We start from the raw sequence: 25165 nt of genomic DNA, 5'->3' as shown, positions 1-25165 counted from the left end.
AGTGAACTCTTGACACATACGTATGTTTTAAGATTGAAGCTAACAACTGGAGCAGCACAAACTATTTGCAAAATTGTAACAGATACCGGAACACACTATTACTTTCAGGGCTTACACAAACTGAATGGTCTTTATAACGTTATTATTACTATTCACTGCAGAATCATTAATTGGGTATAGGTTAAATCTCTCTCAGTTAACTACTTTACTATTTAAAATGAAAGTTGATTGGGATCCACTAACAGGTTGCTTCTCACTATCATTTGAATAAAGAAATGTTTTCATAATTAGTGGTCTTCCTATTACTTGTTACCGAGCATTAACACAATAGACAGACTGTGGATCGTGGTATACTATTCATATGCACTTCTAATACACAAGAGAGACAAACACTTAGCAAACATGAGTATATGACGTTTCATACTGCAGTTTTTCACTCTTACAACACTGAGAAACAAAATTAACATATATGTAAGATACTGACTCACCTTCTGTGATTTACAACAGGCAGTAATGAGATCATTTACGAAGCAAAACTTTATAAGCCTCAGTCTTAAGAACTCTTAATTTGAAGTTGGCAACAATACATTAATAAGCAGTTTTATTAGGAAAATTACTTTCATTAACTTTAACTTACTTTTTTTTACTATGTTCAAGAGGCATTAATTAGCAAAAACACTGGTCATTAATATGCTTTCAGTAAAGGACACTCGGTAATCACTTTAGTTCAAACGGAGAGGAATCTGAGAGGTGTTATGATAGGGTGAAAAATCAAGGTAGGTACATAAACTCAGTTATAAATTATCTTTTATTTGAGCACACTAACACATCCATTAAGCTGATCCTTCACTGTACTTGGCTATAGTGCTCCATTACAGTGATTGCGCAATGTGGTGGCGAATGCATGTCGGTAGGTGGAATTACAGGTAGAATTGCTGGACTCAGTCATTTCTTGGTGGCGATGATAGATACAAATTCCAGAATAGTTCCAGCTATTTATCCATCCATCCGAGGCATTGGAAAGTGGCTGAAAATTCCTCTCTCGGGACCAGCACAATATGCAACTATTACATGGCAGTGCACAGTTTGGTAGCTCGTCTCCGACTGGTGGCTCGTCCCCGACTGACTCTCAGTTCCACGTTTTCTACCTAGGCCAACCACAATTTGCGCGCGCTACACAGTTCCGTTCCCGAGGGGAACCACAACACCTTTTACATACAAACTAACTAAGAACCCTAAGTGAGGATCAGCAGTTTACATAACAGCAACCAAATTCATTCAATAAAACAGAATATTTGCACATATTGACATTTCTACAAAAAAATTATTCACACAAAGTCACAATTATATACAGTAAGTTTTGTTCCCTCCAAATGGGACAAAGAATTTAAATGACAGATACACTACTTTGCATAGAACCAAACCATGACATCAAAGTTTGTACAAAGAAAGGAGTATACAATTTTATGTTATCGATTCAAACAAACACATTTACAGAAGCTCAAGGTTATAATATTAAATGAAACAAAAACCAAAATAAATCATTGGAGTATTAGAGCCATGGTGTTACAAATGCCCATGTTTCGTTGAAGTTTCCCGTAAGGGATACTTCAAGGAAACTTCTGTAACACCTAAGTGGCGTTGACTACAAAAAAAATTTATTCCATCCAACTTCAGTTGGGTGAAAAAAAAGCATATTACAAACATACAGTATATACACTAAGAAATTTCATACATTTTCTCCAAAAACATCCCCAAAATAAAGCTTTTACAGTAATTTTCATTTTCACACTGCTTTAAGGAAACTAAGTTTCATCATTACACAAGATATCTTTAAACATGTTCATTTCATACACCTACACATACAGTTCAAATAATAGACAAACAGTACACAAACCAGTCTAAATATTAGTAGAATAGGTATAGCCTTCAAATAAAATAAAAAAATAAACACATATACAATAGTACAGAGCATTTTAGCTTAACAAAGCAGAAATTAGTCTTTCAATATTTTCAAAGAAAGTAAAATTCACAGCACCCAAGCATACTCATGATCACAGCACATTTTGCAAGGTTCTGCAATTAATGAAATGTTGAAAATTTCAGTTTGCATCCACATATGTACCAATATTTATACAAACAGCTATGAGAACCTTTTTCAACTAATTATTTAAATACAAAAGTAACTTTTCAAGGTTTTTTTTTTTCAAAATTATTAACTTTAAAGCTGCTCTTCATTAATGCGAGGGGAGACATAATAACTGAATTATGCAATAAATTTTATGTAGTAATAGCGAATACTCACAAGGGAAGGAGGTCTACCTGGATATGGCCCCTGAGATATCGGAAGATTCGAGCTGGATTGCATTTGATCAGAGATACTGAATCAGATACTTAACTGAAAATCTATCTAGGAGCAGATATAGGATCACATCACAATTTAGTAATGATAAAGACTACACTGAAGTTTAAGAGAATCCACCGGAAAGAACAGATGTGGAAGAAAGTGGGAAACTAAAGGTCGTCAAATATGTGGATACTGAAAAAAGGAATACTACAGTAGACAGCAGTTGAATAGGAGTGGCTGTCTTAAAAAAGAGCATTTAGAGATGTTGGACAGACACACATAGGCACAAAGAAGGTAACTGCGAAAAAATCTTGGGTAACAGGAGGAATACATCAATTGATCGACTAAAGGAAGTAGTAGAAAAATACTCAGAGGAAGACAGAACTACAGAAATACAAAGCACTTAAGAATAAAATAAATCGGAAGTGCAGGGCAGCCAAGGCGAGATGGCTGCAAGAAAAAGTGGAGAAATCGAAAAGTAGATGAGCGTAAGAACAACTCTCAGTGTATAAAAATGTCAAAAAACCTTCTATGAAATTAAAAGTAAGGATAGTAACATTAAGAGTGTAATGGAAATTCCACTGTTAAACGCAGAGTAAAGTACTGGAAGGTTGAAAGAAAAGACTGAAAATCTCTCTGAGGAGAGGATTTTTCTGGCGACCCGACAGAAGAAGAAACTGTAGTCGATAATGAAGACATAGAGGATCCAGTATCAGAATTTAAAATAGCTCTGAAAGACTCGAGATCAAATAAATCAAAAAGGATAGATCACATTCCGTCATAATTTCTAAAATCACCAGGAAAATGCTAGCGAATGATTACACAAGTTGATGGTGGAATCAATGAGACAGGTGAATACATTATGTGGTCGAAAGTATAGGGACACCCACAGAAACACACGTTTTTCATATCAGGCTCTTTGTGCTGCCACCTACTGCCAGGTACACCATATCAGCTACCCTAGCAGTCATTAGACATCGTGAGAGAGCAGAATGGGGCGCTCCGAGGAAATCACAGACTTCGAGCGTCGTCAGGTGATTGGGTGTCACTTGTGTCATACGCCTGTACGCTAGATTTCTACATTAATAAACATCCCTAGGTCAACTGTTTCCTATGTAATAGTTAAGTGATAACGTGAATGGACACGTACAGCACAAGAGCGTACAGGTTGACTGACAGGGACCGCCGACAATTGAAGAGGATCGTAGTGTGTAATATGCAGACATCTATACAGACCATCACACAGGAATTCCAAACTGCATCAGAATCCACTGCAAGTTCTATGATAGGCGGGAGGTGAGAAAACTTGGATTTCATGCTCGAGCGGTTGCTCATAAACACACATCACGCCTGTAAATGCAAAACGACAACTCGCTTGGTGTAAGGAGCGCAAACAATGGACGATTGAACTGTGGATAAACGTTGTGTGGAGTGACGAATCACGGTACACAATGCGGCGATCCGACGGCAGGATGTGGTTATGGCGAATGCCCAGTGAACATCTGCCAGCGTGTGTTGTGCCAACAGAAAAATTCGGTGTCGGTGGTGTTATGGTATGGTCGTGTATTTCATGGAGGGGGCTTGCACCCCTTCTTGTTTTGCATAGCACTATTACAGCACAGGTCTACATTGATGTTTTATGCTCTTTTTTGCTTCCCGCTGTTGAAGAGCAATTCGGGGTTGGCCATTGGATCTTTCAACACGGTCGAGTACCTTTCCATAATGTACGCACGGTCTGTGGCGGAGTTTTTACACTACAATAACATCCCTGTAATGGACTGGCCTGCAAAGAGATCTGATCCGAATCCTACAGAACACCTTTGGGATGTTTTCGAACGCCTACTTCGTGCCAGTCTTCACCGATCGACATCGATACCTCTCCTCTGTGCAGTACTCCGTGAAAAATGGGCTGCAATTCCCCAAGAAACCTTCCAGCACCTGACTGAACGTAAGACTCGGAGAGTGGAAGAGCTGTCATCAAGGCTAATGGTGGGATGACACCATATTGAATTCCAGTGTTACCTATGGTGGGGGCCAAGAGCTTGCAAGTCATTTTCAGTCAGGTGTCCGGATACTTTTGATCACATAGTGTACCATCAGACTTTCGGAAGAAATATCATCCACACAATTTCGAACGTATTAAGGATAGATAAGTGCGCAGAACCAACTTAACAACTCTTGCCTCTAAGTTGCTGACAAGAATAATTCACCGAAGAACGGAAAAAAATTGAAGATATTCTGACTGACAGTCGGTATGGCGTAGGAAAGATAATGGCACCAATGTGGCATTTCGGACGTTGCGCTTGACTGAAGACAAATCAAGACACGTTGATACGATCTGTCGACTTCGAAACAGCGTTCTACAGTGGAAAATGGGACAAAATGTTCAAAATTCTGAGAAAAGTAGGAGTCAACTGTAGGGAACGACCGTTAATAAACAACACGTACAAGAACCAAGTCGAGACAAGAAGATTTGAAGACCAAGAACAAAGTGCTCGGATTAAAAACGGTATACGTCGGGGGCCAGAGTTTCGCACCCACACTTCGCTCTATGCATAGAAGAAACTATGACGGAAGTTAAAGAAAGATTCAAAAGTGAAATAAAAATTTTGCGTGAAGGGATATCTATGATAAGGTTCACTGATGACGTTCCTATCCTCAGCGAAGCTGAAAAAGGATTATAGATTCTGCTGAATGGAGTGAACAGTCTAAAGAGCACAAGGGTGAAAATATCAATAACCGCAACATCAAAAGTGGGGATCACGAAGTTCACAAATTTTTCTATTTTGGAAGCAAAATAACATATGATGGTGAAAGCGAGAAGTGTATAAAAAGCAGGGGATTCCTGGCCAAGAGAAGGCTACTGATATCGGACATAGACGTTAATCTGAGGAAAACCAGTCTGAGAGCGTGCGTTCGGGGCAGACAGTTTATGGTGGTGAATCATAAACTGATGGAAAACCGGAACAGAAGATAATCGAACCATTGGAGACGTGTTGCCACAGAATAATGTTGAAAATTAGGTGGACTGATAAGGTAAGGTATTAGGACGTTCTCCGTAGAATCGGCGAAGGAAAGAACATATAGAAAACACTGATATATTAACAAGAGTATACATGAAGTCGGGACATGTGCTAAGCATTGGTTCCCAACCATCCCTAGATCGTTACCTCCTATACGAGATCAATTAGATATCATTCCCCCTCTCCTTCTACAGAGTTTAGTATCCAACAATAGTTTAACCTGAAAAAAGTGTGATCATATCTGTTTTTAAAGATACAAAAAATACATAATATTTAATTAACGTTCACCAAATAAGTCAATTGTGTTTGTAGGTGTTATATTAATGTAATAAATAATGGAAGTCGACTTTAAGATGGATTTTGCTTATTTCTAACAATTTTTTAATCTTCTGTTTCATCTCGGAAAATGTACATCGTTAATCTTGTTTTATATTCATTCAGTTCTTGGCTTTTGCTTTTTATGCCGTCATAGTTCTAAATCAACTGTCGCACTTGCAAGTTGTGGCGAACTGAAACAGAATTCTAAGGCTTTTTCTGACTACAACTATACTCGTTATCTTCTTCCTCCAAAATGTTGCTATTTCTGTTTTAGAGAAATCTATTGTCAGTGTGTGCTTCACGAAGTCGAAGAAATTCTGCTTTTGGTTCAACTTCTCTATCTAAAAATATTCTTTCATTCACTGATAACCGTCTTTAAGGCCAGGCAGCTACTTGCTGATATTCCAGTTGAGGAAAATAGTTACTGATAGAGTTTACTTAGATATGAAATATTCCATTCTATCAAGTGAGAATGAGCAGTTTTCATTGTTGGTGTGCTACGTCACTATCAGTTCCGGGAGCACTGAAATATTTTGAACTTCAGCCCAGAGCTGGTAAAGCTCGAATCTGGGAAGGGAACTGTCAGCTATCTTGTGCTGACGAAGTATTGACCATATGTTCTTGTGAGCCGAAATTATGTATATTTAATTCTAAAAGGAAATCCGAAAGAGATGTTACAATGGGAATAAATATGTTAGCTGTTATTCTAGCACGTAAGCTTTTCTCTTTATCCGTCTTCACTCTTTGCAGAAACAAAGTAATTTGACGTCGAAGCTCGAGCACTCTCTGTAACATCTTTACACGGAATAGCCATCGTACTCCTGTGTCGGACAAGATCATGTCAAATTTGGCTCCAACCTCTTTGCACAACTCTGTGAGAACTCTCGAGTTTCTTGCTCTAGCTCGGATGTGCTTCATAATCACCACTATCTGAAAGAGTTCGTTTAATAAATCAGTTCGATGTGTTTTCACTACTAAAGTATGAAGATGTATGACGCAATGGCTAGAACAATTTCTTTCATCAATACGTGCAATTAAGAGAGAATGCTCAAAACAGTAGGTGCTGCGTTTCTTCATCCCTACCAACCTCGACCAATGTGTCTCATTTTCCACAAAAAATGTTCTTCACTAACAGGAAAACATCTTCGCCATATGTAGTAATATCCAGTGATTCCGGTGACAAATTGTTTCAGGCCGTCATATATTTTATATGTAGAACATAGACAAGCAGCTGGGAACACGATGCAACGTCGAGTGATTCATCTAAGCGCAGTGCAAAGAGATGACGATCTTATTTCGTTGTCCAAAATATCTAAACTCATGACCTCGACATTACCTGCAAATGTATTGTTAGACAGATGCGTTTATCGTTTCCACATGTTGCTCTCCTAGAAGAAGCAGCACTGCATCTAGTAAACAAGATTACTTAAGATCACGCTCCTATTATACTTGTTTTCTTGGTTTTAGCGTTTCTGGGAGCGATTCAGTATGAAGCTTCAAGACCATTTTCTGTTGAGTCAAAAAATTAGTCTGGTGAATTAATGCGTGAATTTTCCAGTGCAGCTTCTTATCAAGAATCCAATGACATTTCCAGCGAATGCTGTTGACTTACATCAAAGTGTCCTTTTAATATGCTGATTTTAACGTTCTCTACTGTTAGCCCTTTACTGCACAGACCACACTCCAGGTTTTCTCTAGCTTCATGAGTTATCATGGGAAAACCCAATTACAGAAAAGCGTTTATGCATATGTCACAGCCCCTGGAAGGAGTAAAAACTGCATTAAGTACTTAAGAGCAAGAAGCACACCATAATGCATTCAGAAGAGAAGTGTCGCTAACATTTAACGTTATTAGCCTCGAATATAACGCGAATGATATCGGCTTTAATTGGGCTAATGTAACTTATATTTTGCTTTAAAAGTTTCACCTCGAGTTCTAGTGAAGCACCTGAAATATATACGCATTTGCGTGCCGATCATGCTATTTATTTAACCACACAAGGAAGAAATCTTAAAATAGTCAATACGGCGTATCTCCGGAGGAACAGTCAATATTCAGGGATGTGACAGGAACGATTATTCGAAACAGAAAGCTCTGGTAAACATGGGCTCTCAAAGGCATACCTTGAGAGTTAGGAGCATTTCTCCAGTAGAAAAGATGTGTTTCCCAGTAGCGAAGATGGAAAAGTGCTCATAACTCGTAGAGTATGCGTTTCAGAATTTTTTGTTTGAATAATTGTTCCCGCCAAATCACCGAAAATGGACCGTTCCGCCTGAGATATCCTTTATAGCGTTGATATGCTTTTCTCATCGTAAGCTTAACACATGTGTCAACATTATGCTGTGTATTATATTGCACAGAAAACAAAAGACATGATCAAGGATCAGCACCCTCATTACGTTCGAGAAAGAGAGAGACGGAGATGATAAAAGCGCGGGCTGCGCTGCTGCAGTTATAAGTCTAGTAGACACTGGGACGCAAAGCTACGACTCGCTGTCACTTAGCAGCCTTTGGACTGCAACTCAAGTGTCCGAGACATTGTGTCTTGAGTAGTGAATCTAGTGCTTGCGAAGGAGTATTTCGCAAGTGTTTTGAATCCTACGAGAAATGAAATTCTCTGAATCAATGTTGCCTAACATCACCAGTGAGAACATGAGCCAGCGACAAGCGATAAGTGTATATTACAGTGCGCCGCCATACAGAACACAGCGTGACAAGTCGCAAGATCCCGTACATGCTCTCTGACGAAAAGCATTTGGACAACACCATGTAATTCGGAATTGATCACAGATGTCGCGAGAGGTGGACCAGCCTGTGTCAAACTGTGTTGTCAGTAGGGAAACAGTAACAGCGGAACGAGGCTGTCAGGAGACGTCAGTGACTTCGAATGTCTACGAGTCACTGGAAGTAACCTTCCTTCAGAGACCATTATCTCATCTAAAGCTGCCCAAGTCAACAATTGGTGATGTGATTGTGACGTGGAAACGCGAAGGAAAAACTATAGATTAACCAATAAGAGACAGACCTCATATTAAGACCGACAGGAATCGTCGAACATTGCGTAGGGTTGTTGTAAAAACTCACAGAAAATCAGTGGAAAGAATAGCTCGTGGGTTCCAAAGTGCTACCAGGAGTGCAGCTAGCACAATAAGTATGTGTAGGGAGAAAGAATGGGGTACATGATCGAGCAGCTCCTCATAGGCCGTACACTTATGTAATCTGTGCGAAATAACGCTTGAGCGATAGAACTGGCAGTGGATGACTGGAAATGACTGATTCGCAAAGATGACCACGCAGTACGCTGCGGCAATCGGGTGTAAGTGTTTGGGTTTGGCATATGTATGGAGAAAATCATCTGCCATCGTGTATATCGCCAACAGTGGAGTACGGAGGAGGTGGTGCTTGGTTCTATAAAATATGGAACTGCTTTACGTGGTTAGGTTATGGTCCCCTTACTGTGCTGAAGAGAAACGCAAAATGCGCTGACGAAGGACCTGAACACATTTTCCAGCAGTGTATATTCCGTACAGCAAAGAAACAGTTTTTCGAGACGACGACTGTATTACCAAGACAATGCATCCTCTCAGAAAGCAACATCTGCGAGGCAATGCTTTGTGGGCTATAACACCCCTTGAATCAGCTAACGTGACCAGAGTGCCAACCTGAACCCAGTGGAACACATTTGGGTTGAGGTGGAGCGTCACTTCGCTCCAGACTATAGCGTTCCGATTTCGGCTCTTAAGAAACAATGGCTGCCATTCGTCAACAGACGTCTCACTGAAAGCGTCCCCAGCCTAGTTCAAGGGTGCGCACATTCCGTGGTAATGTCTGCTAATAGAAGTACAGATATTTTTGATAAGATCCTATGTGAGAAAAGGCGTTCTGTCCGCAAGTGCGCTGGCTCGGTAACTGCTTGTATTCGATTCGCAGCAGTGTGTCCTTATTAGTATGGAATGAAACCGCAAAGTGACCGAACAATTTATAGATTGATATAGTAACAGCGAGAATTGTGGGACCCAAATGAAAAAAGATAAAAACAGAACGAAAGAAAATAGTTGTTGGCAGTGGGTCCGCGAATCGTATCGGCTGTGAAATCGATGAAGTGAAGAACAATATGCAGACTTTGGTGACATTCGTTATATACGTCCTTCGGATAAGCTGTACATACATCAGACTCAGAAAGACATGTCCAGCTGGCAGATAGAAAAAGCTTATTACGAGACATTATTGTGAGACGTTAAACCTGTATAATTTGCGTCCATTATTCGTGGTTCAGATAAAACAGATGTTCATAGACTTTGAAGGACATTCGATAAAAAGTAATTCAATGCTCTACTTGTCCAAGTTGATGTTTCCAAGCGTCGACGCCTCTTTCCTTTCTTTCCTCTTTTCTGAACGATGGTACAGCACAGTAAACACATACCTTGCAATTTTTACTCACTCTAGCAGTGGCCCTGCTTGCGCTCCAAACGGAACCATGCGAAGCGCGACGTGCGAAATTTCACAACTGAACTGTAATCGACACCATCCTGTTCTTACCCGCGCTCTCACCCCAGAAAATTTAATTTCACCACTCAACCCAGGTTGGGAAAAACTGGTTAACACGTCAGGGAATCACTTCCATGGGACTATACGGACCGTATAGGGAAAGGGTTTAGGGGATGACAGACGTTGGAGTACATCCAACAAGTAACATTTTTTCTATATATTTTCTCGTAAATGTATATCATAGGATAAGTAGACTTTCTCTATAAATACTAAACTAAAACAAAAATTAACGCATTCCATTAGAACTCAAGAAGATCGTTTCACAAACTCTGGCGTTTATATAATTAAATGTAATGACTGCTCAAACTATTACACAGAACAGAGAGGAAGAACGTTTAAAGTATGGTATACAGAGTACCTGCTAAATGAAGTCAGGGTAATTGCGTACAATTTCACTTTTGCTGGCATCTCCAACACACATCATGAAGACTAGAACGCTTAGGACTTTTGCATAAGGAAACTAAAGGTTACAGGCTACACCTGCAAGAAGAATCATAGACTTTTGAACATTCAACTCACAAAGACAGATCCATTGTAAATAAACAGGTAAAACTCAGAAACTGAAATATCCTAGATAGTTTTAGACTCCTACTTTAGTTAAAGTAACAGACTAGTAGTTTTTTCTTCCATACTGACATAGCATATGTCATTTTCCTCGCCTGGAAATTCTATTGGCACTTGTTTCTCTTTTGATATGATGTAAACATATTTCTAGAGATTTGTTATTCACAATTTTCTAGATATGTTATATTTGAGAGTTATACACGTTTTATCATCTTTTCACCACTGTCTCCACACTCCCTTTCCTTCTTTTACAAACAGGTTTGCGTTATTCATTTTTACCACAGTGACCCTTTTTCGATGACAGCTCATTGTTTGTTGCCATTTTATTCATTTTTAATATATAAAATGCCGTGGTGGCCGAGCGGTTTTAGGCGCTACAGTCTGGAACCGCATGACCGCTGCGGTCGCAGGTTGAAATCCTGCCTCGGGCATGGATGTGTGTACTGTCCTTAGGTTAGTTAGGTTTAAGTAGTTCTAAGCTATAGGGAACCGATGACCTTAGAAGTTAAGTCCCATAGTGCTCAGAGCCATTTGAACCATTTTTTTTTCATCCAAATACGAACTGGTTTTCAGCGTAATAATTTCAATTTCAACATTTCAACGAAGTTTAGCATGATAAAGTTTCATTCAATGTTGCGCACCTTCCTTACGATTACTGCTACTAGTGCTTATATACACACTGTTAACTTGCTTAGGTTCTCAATATTTCCTTCTAAGGAAGACGGTTTTATAAACGGTAATAGCATGGTAACGGGGTGGGAATAAACCTTCCATTTTGCAGTCGACTGGCTGTTTACTATTTCTACAAGAAAATGTTTAAAGAATTGATCAGCACACCTACTGTGACATATGGCCAGTGATCCTGTTCTTGATAGCAAGGAACGCTGCAGCAGCCGAAACTCATCGACAAGTAAGTGACGTGTGTGGCCCCAATGCAACAAGTGACAGAAAAGTACGTAAGTGGATGAGAAGGAAGGTCGCGAAAACGTCCATGATGAAAAACGATTAGGTTGACTGTCAATGTTAATAGAAGGTTAGGTCAGTACCGTGGACGAAAAGATTCGTGAAGTCCAACTTTAGCACTGGAATTCCCCAGTGTTGGTAGATCAGCTTTGCACAAAAAATTGCAATGTTACAAATGGTGCGCACGTTGGTTCCCAACCTGCTTTCTGAGAATCATGAAATTAAAAGAGTGACTTCTGCTCTTGACTCTTTGGACTGATATGATCAAGAAAGTGATCAATTTTTAGAGGATATTGTCACAGGGAACGAAACGTAGGTTTCTCACATGAGACCAGAGTTTAAACGTCAGTCAGTGGAATGCCGTCACACATCATCACCAAACAAAGTCAAGGCGAAGGAGACAATCCCAGAATGAAAAGATATGGCAACCGTGTTTTGGAATAAACGTGGAGTCTTTTTTGTCGCGTTTATTCAGCAAGGGACAACAATAAATGTACCCACTTACCGCGCTAGCCTGATTAAACTTCCATGTGCAATGTAGAATAAACTTCTTGAGTACCTGCAACCTGGAGTTTTATTGCGGCATGACAGTCCCAGACACCGTCCTGCCATTGACACTCAAAACCTGATTAGAACTTTTGGATGGGAACAGATTGTCTGCCCACCGCACAGCCCAGACACGGCACCAAGAGATTTTCGCTTCTTCCGCTACCTAAAGGATTATCTCGGCGGCAAGCGCTTCACAACAGATGACGGGGTGGAAAAAAGCAGTTAAAGACTAGTTATCCTCAGACGTCTATGACATAGGGGCCAAAAGTTTGTAGAACGTTATGAGAAATGTTTAAACAAATATGGAAAATGTGTATAAAAAAGAGGAAAATGTAAAGAATTAAATAAATTCAGTTTTTTTAAAGAAGATTGTGATGGCTTATGTTTTATATCTTACTCCGAATAACTCACGTACTAGTATCTCCCATTTTGTCACGTGAAATGACCACGAGCAGAAATCAGTGAAACCATGTGGAAGGTTATCGACAGTCGTCATTCCACGTTTCTCTTGTGAATGGAAGAAAGTGGGAGAGAAGAGGTATTGATATCAGAAGTAACCCCATCCATACACCGTGAGGTGGCTTGCTGTTTGTAGATGTAGACAAAGATAAACTGAAGATACAATATTTATACGAATACTGCTGCAGTTTCCGTATAACAAGCAGCTGTTTTACCACTTACGGAGAGGTAGCTATGGAACAACCAACAAACTTTAACCTAATTTAGATTGTCTGCTACCGTCACCAAAGCACAGAGAACGCGCTTCTCTGAACATTTCACAGGGAGCGTGCAGAACCACGGACACTGTAGCTGCACTGGGCCGTTAGGTGGACGCTGTGAAGTCAGCCGTATCGGCTATCCCAAAGCACCCCCGGCTCCGTGGCGTCCCTATACACGGCCGGTCGCTCATCTCTGGTTTGCCAGCCGATATCGGGATCCCGCTGGCCTTTCTGTATGTGTTCCTGAGGCAATGCACATCTCTCGAGAGTATCACAACTACAAGAGCAATTTGAAAAAGCATTCTTTCGTTTTTTCACTTTAGCAAGATTACGTTTTCCACTTCTTTATTAGGTCATACTTATTATTTGTTGTTCACAATTGCAATTTCTAAGTGAAGAACCGCTCGTACTGATCAAGACTAGGGTATCAGACGAAAAATTACATCACAAGTAAAGACAAACTGTCCTTTCTGTTCTTATTTTATAAGTGCCACCTGAGTCATGCCGAATATCGACACATGGGAGAGGGCGCTCACTGCTCGTTGTTTGCATCATTGTTTGACGAACCCTGAGCGCCATGAGGGCTCTGTAACCGTAACCTCTGGCCTTGCTACAGGGACTGCCATTGTGCACGTCAGAGGAGCAATGTACGTCAGGGGGAGAATGGATCTTGGCTTTAGCACATAAAACCCGAAGGTTTTCAATGTGTGCTGCTTACCAGTGAGATGGATGGCTGCTGAAGCGAAACGATTTGTGGCTGATGTCTGGGGCACCTGTACACTCCATTTCTGAAAGTGAATCTGTTGCATCCCTAGCTCTCTGTGAAAATTCCATGATATCTAATTCAGTACACAAAAATACTTCTTACTGGATTGGTGGACCATGTGGGAGCCGTGACCCCGAACGAAGCGAGATAAGTTTAGAGTGTGTCCCACCGAGGGTAGCAGCACTTAAGGAATCGATGAACTGTAACAGAGCATCTATTGCATAATAGAATGTTTTTCGAATGACCTCCTCGTATAGTAGAACATGCAGTGCACTAGCTTGTAAACAGTGGCGGCTCATGTAAAATTTTACTAATGTGCTTCAATGTATTGGCCTATGGCGTTTTGACTTAACAATAGTAGTAATCACAAACGTGTTAAATATATTAGTTTTACGTACATAAGCTGAACTGTTCAGATATACGTAGATTGGAAAATAAGTAGTGGAAACACTGCTGTGGAGATAGCACACGTTGTTGGCATACCTACTTTATCTCCGAGCAAATGCACTCGCCCGTCCTACGTCACCGTCGTGCGCACAGTCGAGGGAAACAGAGTCACTTATGAGAGAGCGGTCCAACGTAACGGTGTTACTATGTTTCCGAAACAGGAACAAGTGAGTTGGATCGAGAATGAATGTGCCAGAGGTCGTATAGCACGACAGTGTCATCAAGGCGACACTTTCTGCGTAACCCACCCATCACTTTGCACGACAATGCGCGAGCGCATACAGCGCAAGCTGTGGCTGCTCTTTTCGGTCGATTGGACTGGAAAGAACTTTATCATCCCCCATACTCCCCGGACTTAAGTCCTTGTGACTTTGATTTTATTCCGAAGATGAAGGAACCACTTCGTGGCATTCGCTCCAGAACTGTTCCAGAGATTCGACAGGCAGTAGACCGCTCCATTGGCACCATCAACAGAAGAGGCTCTGCTAACGGTATACTACGCCTTCCACATTTGCTCGTCGCCGGAAAGGGAGCGGGAGGCGTGTGGCAGCACAGCTTCCTAGCACAGGTGTCAGTAGGCTCCTCCTGATACACTGTATGCCAGTTGTCTTCCAAGGCAGAGACGATTTCGGAATGATAAGTGATGCGCTGGGCCTGACAATGTAGATCTCGCTGATGACTCGTTGTTATCTTCATTCCCCATCGGAAGCAATTTGATGCATGGTGTGGTGTTTCTTTCCCACTGAATATCCACGTCTGGTCCTCACCAACGCTCTCTGCTGACTATACCTTGCGAATGTCACCAGTTTTGCCTTAATCCCGCTGCGTTCCCTCTAGGTTTCAGGGGTGGGCGGCTGGACGCCAAAGTTTCCGAGAATGCGTAGAAATAGTCGGTAGTGTGCCGGCACCACGCAGCTAGTGAACCAAGGTACGTCAAACGGTAGGTTTGGCACACTCCGGCCACCAAATCAAGGTTGTGAAGTACTTACGCAAGCAACGTTCACTGATGGCCCATGTCATGGTAATACTGAAGACAGCCAGGATCGTGGAGGTGGGAGGTGTTTAACTTTCACGGCGCAAAACTGCGCCAGACCACTTTTTACTGCATGAGAACACTGCAGGCGCCGTGATCCGAAAAAGCCAGGCATTTTAGAGTGGATGTATGAGTTTCTGACAGACGTAAATCCTGTCAAGGTGGATCGAGGAGTGTCACATCTGGTAAGTATGTCCAGGTGTGCCGCTATGCTGAACTTCTCAAGTATCATGGAACAACAGATCACGAACGAGAAAGCGCAGCTCTTGAGAAGTGCAGTAGTGCGGCATTTGTATGTTAGGGTGCGGGGCACAATTAAAATCTCCCCCAAGCAAATAATGATCACAACGCGTAAGAAATAAAGGGCAATTATTTTCTGGTAAGTGAGCTCTAGCCTTTCTGCAAGCAGATTCTGACAGGGCTTAAATGTTTAAGATACCAGTCTCCCGACGGTGGTAGCCATGGCACTGGCGGAGGGAAGATATGTGATATAAACTACAGAAATGACGTCGTGTGTGTAGATTGGTATGCCACGTCCGAGTTGGTCGCCGGGGGAGGCACGTATGTTGTAGCCAGCGTCGTCCGGAAGTGTGACCAATTGATCTTCCTGTAGCTCCGCGATGTCGACTTCCGATGCCGATATCATCTCTGGCACCACTTTAATTTTCACTTGTCAGCTAATGTTGTTAGTATCAATTGTTGCTATTCGGTACGATTAAAGAGGAGCCCTACCGTGGAGGGGTACAACATCTGTGCAGGGACTGAGGAGAGGGGAGGAAACGGTGGGCCGTGATTTACACCCAAAAAATGTTCAAATGTATGCGAATTCCTAAACGATCAAACTGCTAAGGTCATCGGTCCCTATATTTACACACCACTTAAAATACTTTATACTAAGAACAACACACACACACCTGTGCTCGAGGGAGGACTCGAACCTCCGGCGGGAGGATCCGCACTATTCTTGACATTGGGCCTCAAACCGCACGGCGACTCCGCATTGCGTCTTACATCACATGACTGCGTTGGCGTTTGCGTAACTATGTTTCCCTCTGGAGTAACTCCGTCCCCAGAGTGTGTTTCAGGTCATATTTGAGATTACCATTCCACGCCGCCGGGATCGTCGTTGTTGTTGCGCCTATACGTACCACGTCGTCCATAGGAGCCGAGGAAGTGACGGTGGCAATTGTAGCAGTGGAGTCCATTGCGCGAGTCGGTGGAGTAGATTCCGGCGTCGCGCTGTAGTCATTCTTGTCGTCGAGCAGGTTCTCAGAGTCCTCGTCGGGCCGGACGGCTTCTGAAGCGTCAGCGAGTGGGGGAGGGAGCTAGTTGTCTCGCTCCGAGTCCTTGCGACGCCTCCTATTGCGCCGTTTCGGTGAACTTTGCCGCCCCTCTGTGTCGGAAGACGAAAGGGTACCGCGGCGGTCTGGGCTGAAGGCCGTCGAGGGACGACGGGCGATATGACATCAACATCGACGGCCAGGAGGCGATCAGTAGTCGTCGCTCTCGGTAAGTCGCTTGAAGGTGTGGACGTGAGGCGTCGATGCCGACGTGCTCCACAGCAGCTTGAAGGGACACTGGTACGTGGTCCGACTGGCGGCGGTCGGCGAGCGGAGAAGGGGGAGCCGATGCTTAGGCGGCCGGTTAGAGCCGTCGTCGGAGTCTGACGCGCCACAGCGTTGGCCTGCATCTGGGTGATGGCATTCTTTGCCGCACGCGGAACAGGCTTTGAGATGGCTGCCGAGCACCCTCTGATGTCTACGGAACACGGCTTCTGGCAACCGATGTCGATTGGTGATTTGTTGCACGCAGTTAAGAAAGGGGTACATTCGGAACTGCACCCGACGTTCGTCGGTATAACCATCTACAGTGCCACGATTACGTCTTCAGACAGAAGCTCGAATAGAAGTTCGAAGACTCGTACGGTGCGCATGCCCAAGCTTTGAAAGTAACCTTGCCGACATTGCCGTGGGCTTGGCAGATGCATAGTCATTGTTTGGTATCTTGAAGTATTCGTCCACCGCTGCAATGTCGGAAACCGGGATCTGAACTTATTTATAGAAACGTTTACGTTTCTAAAGCGTTTGACTGGGTACAATCATTACACAAGGTGAATCGTAGTGTGGATTTTCGAAAATTGTTGACCATGGCTCTAATATACGTAAGGGACATGTAAGTGAAAGCCGTAGACAGAAACATATAGCATGGCTGCCAAAGTCGACTGTTTCGAAACTGAGCCAACGAATTACCAGTGTGTATGCTAAACCGCTTAGCCAGTGTGTCATTGTGACAAACCCTGCTCTCAAATCCCTCATTACGCTTATGCAATCCTATAAACACAGCGGTTAAAGAAAAATACTGACGTCGGGCTGTGAATAGTGTTCGACCATCAATGCCGGCAGGGATAAATTCATATCAAACCTTGTACAGTAGAAAACGGATGGCTGTGTCCCTTGTCTGAGTTGATAGTAATCTGGCTGATAGTCATTTCAGAACTTGGCTCTGGATCCTAGTTATCGTGGAGAGAGCACTACAAACCACGTTTTCGTCTGTTTTATTTGCATATTATTAGGCATTCGAAAAGAACTGGCTCAATTTTAGTGCGATTTGCTGTTCGCATTCAAAGAAAATGGTATAAGTGTAGTGCGATTTCTCCGTTTTGCTGTAGCACGATCGCATATGATTACCGGCCACTACTGCTTGAGAGACAAGTTGGTAGTCAGATCCACAGACCCATATCGAATCTGTGCGACCGAATAGTAACAGTGAGATGGTACACGTGGCTTCAAGGCGGTTTCCCATGTTGGGTCAGGCAAAGACTATGCTCTTCCTGAAATTCTGCTTTAGAGAAAGCGATGCACAAACAGTAAAATACAATCACACTCACAACAGACTTTTCACGATTCGTAGGCATATGGTGCACGTGACTTCCCTTCTTTATGTTAACTTGATGACGACTGTGGGATAATGAAAGATATCTGCCACAAATCATCAGTATCTTAATCTCATTTGTCCCTGTGAATAAACTGTTATTGCAGACGAGAAATTAACCTACACAACAACTGTCAAATGCTGAGAAAAGCAAACCCTGTGATAGACGGAAGAAGCACTAGGGAAAAAAGAGGACCTGGTTTCCTTGTATTGAAACGTTATGAGGGGTCCTTACTAAAAGTCTGATCTTTTTTCATTCGGAAATCCCTACGATGAATGAACCGTTAAGATGCTTTACAAATGGAACACTGCTTCCAGAAAGATTTACACTGGGAGATGATGATGATGTTTGGTTTGTTGGGGAGCACTGCTGCGCGCTTTTCAGCGCCCATACATAGTCCCGTCCTTCTCTCAGTTCAATCTCGCCTCTTTCATGAATGAAGATGAAATGATAACGACAACACAAACACCCAGTCATCTCGAGGCAGGTGAAAATCTCTGATCCCGTCGGGAATCGAACCCGGGATCCCGTGTTCGGGAATCGAGAACACGACCACGAAACTGCACTGGGAGACTAGCAGTAACAAAAAGTGGAAGTATTTGCTGTACTGATACCTGATATCTAAAGAACTTAACTGAACCCTGAGAGCTGCATCATGCGGAGATATAATAGGGATGGATACCCAGAAATTAGCTCATGGGTAGACGAATGTTGTTGAAGTAGAAATAATTAAGTGGATCAGCGGCGAATCTGAGAAAAAGCCGCATTCGTACACGCTATTGTTGACCGAAAGGTAAGGTCTGGTTGTGTCAGTCTTAAGCTGAGACTTTATTTTCCAAACCGAACCAGGTATTTCAAATGCCCACATTGTGGTCATGCCACGGTAAATTATATAGGCCAGACAATTTGAGTCAAATTTCATAAAGAGGCACATCACTGCTGTTCTGTGTAAATTATTCTCTGAAGGATGTTAAGCCGTGAGTATAACTCCAACAAATCAACGACACAAAATAAATTCCAATCAATCTCAGAAAACATTAGTATCTTTGTATCATTTGTGCCTGTGAATAAAAAGTTAGTGGAGAACAGCAGCTAACGTACTCAGCAGATATGGAGGAAGTTGGATCATCCCTCCTTGCTAATACTCCCACAAAACAAACCCTTGCGGTAAAGTAAGTCACGCCTGAAAAGTCATTTGCAAATGCGTAAGACACAAATAAATAGACACAAGCCTACGTATGCCAACAGCCTTGCCGTGAGTTTCAAATCCAGGACAGCAAAAAGCCACAGGACCACGAAAAAGGGTTGAAACTTTCAGATCGCACAGACTTGATTCTGACTGACGTGTCAGATGACGCTCTTCCAGTAGAGTCAACGGGTTCTTAAGTATCTGCAGTGCAACCAACAGGGTCTTCATCGGAAGCGGCGACCAGCGCAGCGTCACTAACTCTACTATCTCCCACATTTCGTTGGAAACCTGCCAGACATCTTCACACGAGCGCAACCGACGTCAGATTCCCATGTCACGCCATTTGCAGTCTTAGCAGGTGGTGAGGATTTTGTACATGTGTTAAGATCGTAATTACACGATTGATTACCTTTTATAAATAGGCAACACTCTGGCTGGTATAAGTGCAAAACTGTCGTGTCTGTTGGTTTCCCGCTAGTCGTGGCCCTCAGTATATTCTGTTGTCTTCGCTAAACAAGTTGCGGAAATAATGCGGTTCGATGGATTATCCATTGATACTGCAGTCGCAGTTAATAAGGTTTTCTGCAATGTGTTTGTCCTGGGACTCTTTACTAATACTGTCTCCAAACGATGGAACAGCAGCAAAATTATTGTAAACACACAAAGGAATTTCAGACGTTGGCTGCGACTCGGCATTGACTTAAACCGATGGCGAAAGGTTCCAGACCGGCATTGGAACCAGTCTGCCTGCTCATTAGCATGCTGCTCGGACCACTGAGCCGTCCGGACACAGTGGTCAGCGCAACTACACCAACTACTCTAACACGCCTATCGTCACATCCAAATTCACAAATTATCCACACATTACAAATGTAGTGCCCATTGCCCATTATCCTCTTTACTCGCGGCAGCACGTTAATTCCCATAAGAGTTGGAGACAGGTAAGCATGTGCACTGAAGAGATCACTGGCCGTCCTCGCCTTAATTCTATATAGGTGGTGTCAGTTCTTTATGACATGTCCGAAAGAAAACACCACTTACATATAAAATTGTTGTTTTATAATATTCCACAGCCCTAGAGGACTTTAATAATTGGAGCACCAGATATAGCATTCCCCAAAATAAATAAGATTTTGATTACTACCCTCTTCATTAACCCTTCTTCTTACATCTTCTATGGTGGATACTGGTGCTGGTACAAAGTGAATGCAGTGCTGAACCTTTACGCAACATTCTCCTATTCTCCTGAGGCGTAGTATAGATACCTGTGTATGCACTGACGCATAGGCAGCTGTAAGATTTGTCTTAGTGACCCGGTCGCCTAAAACGCGTTCCCATCATCGGAGGTGTGTCATATGTCTTATCTCTGCTCGCTTGTTAATTGCAGGCTTAATAATACAAATACGCTTTGCAGATTGTCTAATTTATACACTAACTGCTATACACTGCTATGTCTGCCATCAACGGATGATCCGGTGGGAGATAAGAGGCAGCATCAGGCCGTACATGGGCCACAGATTAAACATGGCTACTGGGAAGCTGGAAGACGCTTCAAATCACGTTGAGCTCTCTAGCTCGCTTACACTGTTGTGTTTTACTATTTGGCTGCTTACTGAATTTCAATTGGACTGATTCTGGATTGCTGTTCTACGGATTATGCGTTACTGAATTCTTTTCGTGTGTTCTACGCTGAGTGTCAAGAGTCCGGGTAACATCTGGAGCGTGTCAACTGTGCATGTGGAACCTGACGAAGCTGTACATGAACTTTGTCCACGTACAGATTGGACAATGCCTTTACCCGGTTCCCAGGAAAGTGTAGTTCCATCGGTTCAATTGATTACATACCCATTACGCATAAAAGTTGGATACTTTTCCAACGTCAGAGAGCCTCAGCAGTACTGACAACTTAAGAAGGCGAAAATGCGCTGAAGTTGTGAATTGAAGTTTGTGTTCGGGAGGGTACTGGACTAGGGTAATCTGTGCCTGTGCAGCTACGGTAGCCACAGTGCTACGGTGTTTGGTGGTCAGCACATTTGGCTAGCGAGCACGAGACTTGGGTTCAGCTTCTGTCCCTATCGAAGAGCACGATGTGTTGTGCTTTCAGGTCTCATACATACTGATGAGCAGCTCACTGGTGTTCTCAGGGCGAAGTTACTGAGCAGCAGGTACCGAGAGCAGTGGGGACAGCCAGTTGTTGGCTTTGTGTTTATGAAGAGGGTGCAATTGTTTCACGTTGTAAAACCATACTGCATGGCGTGGGCATGAGGGGCTTAAGAGAGTGATTTTTGTGTTGTGTTTTGTATTCACAAAGAGGTCATATTTCAAAAATGTTCAAATGTGTGTGAAATCGTATGGGACTTTACTGCTAAGGTCATCAGTCCCTAAGCTTCCACACTACTTAACCTAAATTATCCTAAGAAGAAACACACACACACACACACACACACACACACACACACACACACACACCCATGCCCGAGGGAGGACTAGAACCTCCGCCGGGACCAGCCACACAGTCCATGACTGCAGCGCCTCAGACCGCTCGCCTAATCCCGCGCGGCGGAGGTCATATTTCAGTCATTGTAGTCAACCGAAAATTTCTCTCTATTATGCTGCTGTCCATATTAGATAGCTCTGTGTAGTCTTTAGTATTCATATTATTGATGTTTGTTCTCGGTGGCAGTGTACAGCTCTTGTGACGTTTGTTACTCTGTGTTATTATGGTTGTCTACTTATAAGACTTATAAAGACAGCCTGGTATTGTGAATATTTCGAGGTTAGTTCATTTGTTCTCGGGTGGTGCCCGTTTGTATATTACTAGAGCACAATGAGATCGTACCTACTAAATATTCGCTTATTATTATTATTATTATTATTTCTGCGGTGACCATCTTTAAGCACGAATTAATCCTGGGCTGAATACTGTTTTTTCTTCTTCTGCCTAGCATTTATAGTTGAAACGCCCGCTAAACCCGCTGGGCAGAAAGGTGATTAGGATTGTGGAAAGGGCCAAATAAGATGTCGGTCAGCTTCACTGAAAATTGTAGTTTATTGTAATTTAAAAGCACCTTTATACCTAAACGGCGCATAGCCGCATCTTTAAAACTACGAGTTTCAAACTAAATTATTTCAGGGATAAGGGCCTCCAAACAAGAAATCTTAAAGCAACAACATAAATCTCAAGCGGTAAAAACATGCTGTAAAATTTGCAAATAATATATATACAGAGAGTCTAAGAGCCTCAATGCAATGGTGAATAGACAAACATAAATAAGATGCCATTCAAACGGACCGTCTGACAAAACGACTTGCTTGCCATCAATCGGTACATGAGAACTCAAACACAAAAAGTTACGAACGTGATTATCCACAATGAGATATGTATTAGCTGTGAAAACTACACACCATGTTGGACAGCGACAACCGGTGAGGAAAGGATGCTGCCTGAATTACGTTAGTGGCCAGGGAAGGTAACTGGAACACTAACGGCCACAAGGCAGAAACTTCTTCTGGTACACTTGAATTTGAAATACGTTAATATAGTTAACTTTACCCAAAAGGAACGCTGCCTGAATTTACGTCAGTGGCCAGGGCAGGTAACAAAAATACTAACGGCCACAAGGCAGAAAATTCCGCTGGTGCACTTGAATAGTAGTCAACCAGTATAGTTAATTGGACCGTATGTCGGCTAAATTTCAGCAATAGAATCACTCTGTGTTGCTCACAGGAATATCTCACCAACAGCGAACCCCCGAAACGAATCACACAACACGAATGGACGTGGCTTGGGTAGTTGAAACCATTACTCAACTTTACTCAACTTTGATGTCCTGGGTCGGTGAACCACGAAGCTCTTAGCGATCAGACAGCTCCACACACGCTATGACACTGCACAGGGACCGCCAGGTGACCCAGTCGACTGCACCGCATGGATATAAAACTTCCCTGATCAGCAGCAACCGACTGACTCCTCTCAGAATGCCAACAACGTCTAAAATACTCGTCATTGAAAATAATGTCAACTACACACACCACCTGACAAACTCTTGCACGAAGACCTGAATGATACCAACAGTATCTGAGCACACACAAACTCAAATCGGGAGTCGATGCACGCCAACACACACACACACACACACACACACACACACACACACACACACACAGCCGACTCATGAACAATCGGCGAACCAAGTCGCGTCGTGCGGTTGGACGACCGACCAACGATCCACCAAGACCGTGGCCCGGCTCAAGTGATGCGTGGAAGCAATGGTCGGACGTGCCATGTCGACGCAGGCCTCACTGCTCCAACCCGACTACCGAATTGCAACCCCCATACTGGCAGCTCCGGACTGTGATCCAGAGACGTTCCAACTGGCTGCCCGAACTCGCGACCTGAACTTGTTTAAGACAGAGAGTGTGAAGTAATAGCAGTAGATCAAAGGTACTACGAAAGGGGATATATCGATACGCGGTGCTAGCGACGCTCACGGTCAGGCAAGGCAGCAACTCAGTGACGTAGTAATTGAAATTAGAGTAGGGTGAGATGGAAGTACTTTAAAAACGGGGTGTAAAATACATGTTGGCGGCAGCACGAGCCACGCACGGCTCACTAGTATTGTCATTTTAATTTTATGTGATACAACTCCCAGCAAAATTACACACCATCCAAACCTAGCGCTACGCTAGTAAAGATTAGATTACTTTCAGTTTATTTAAATTCCAAAATGTGGAGGTCCTGGAAAGTGGACTAAACTCGGAACGTGGACTGGTAAAGGAGGGACATTACCAGGCCGTATGCAGGAACTAAACAGGTGATTAACTGCCGTATGTCTCAGCTAGTCAGAAGGTAAAATATGTGTGCGAAGGAAAGAGAAATTTATGAGCTCTGCCCACGGAGTCTGAAATCAACTACTGTAGCGTGAAACTTCACTGAAGAGCCAAGGAAACTGCCTAATATCATGTAAGGCCCCCGCGAGAACGCAGAAGTGCCGCAAGACGACGTGGCGTGGACTCGACTAACGTCTGAAGTAGTACTGGAGGGAATGGACACCATGAATTCTGCACGGCTGTCCACAAATCCGTAAGACTACGAGGGGGTGGGGATCTCTTCTGCAAAGCACATTGAAAGGCATTGCAGATATGCTCAATAATGTTCATGTCTGGGAAGTTTTTGACAAGCGTAAATGTTTTAACTCAGAAGAGTATTCCTCGAGCCACTCTGTAGCAATTATGGACGTGTGGGGTGTCGCATTGTCCTGCTGGGAATTGCCCAAGTCCGTCGGAATGTACAATGGACATGAATAAGTGCAGGTGAGCAGACAGAATGCTTACGTACGTCTCACTTGTCAGAGTCGTATCTAGACGTATCAGGATTCCCCTGTCACTTCAACTGCACAGGCGTCACACCATTACAGAGCCTCCACTCCGCTGCTGACATGCAGGGTCCTTGGTTTCATGAGGTTGTGTCCACGTCCATCCACTCGACGCCATTTGAAACGATACTCGTCCGATCAGGCAATATATTTGCGGTCATCAACAGTCCAATGGCGGTGTTTACGGGTCCAGGCGAGGCATAAAGCTTTGTGTCGTGCAGTGATAAAGGTTACACGAGTGGGCCTTCGACTCTGAAAGCCCATATCGATGACGCTTCGTTCAATGATTCGCGCGCTGTTGATGGCCAATCACTGGGATCTACAGCAGTCTACGGAACGGTTTCCTTCTGTCACGTCGAGCGATTCATTTCATCGTCGTTGGTCCCCTTCT

The sequence above is a fragment of the Schistocerca gregaria genome, chromosome 3 (assembly GCF_023897955.1).
Source record: "Schistocerca gregaria isolate iqSchGreg1 chromosome 3, iqSchGreg1.2, whole genome shotgun sequence".
Classification (NCBI taxonomy): Eukaryota; Metazoa; Arthropoda; class Insecta; order Orthoptera; family Acrididae; genus Schistocerca; species Schistocerca gregaria.
The sequence above is the reverse complement of the archived record's forward strand: the minus strand, read 5'-3'. Positions refer to the sequence as shown.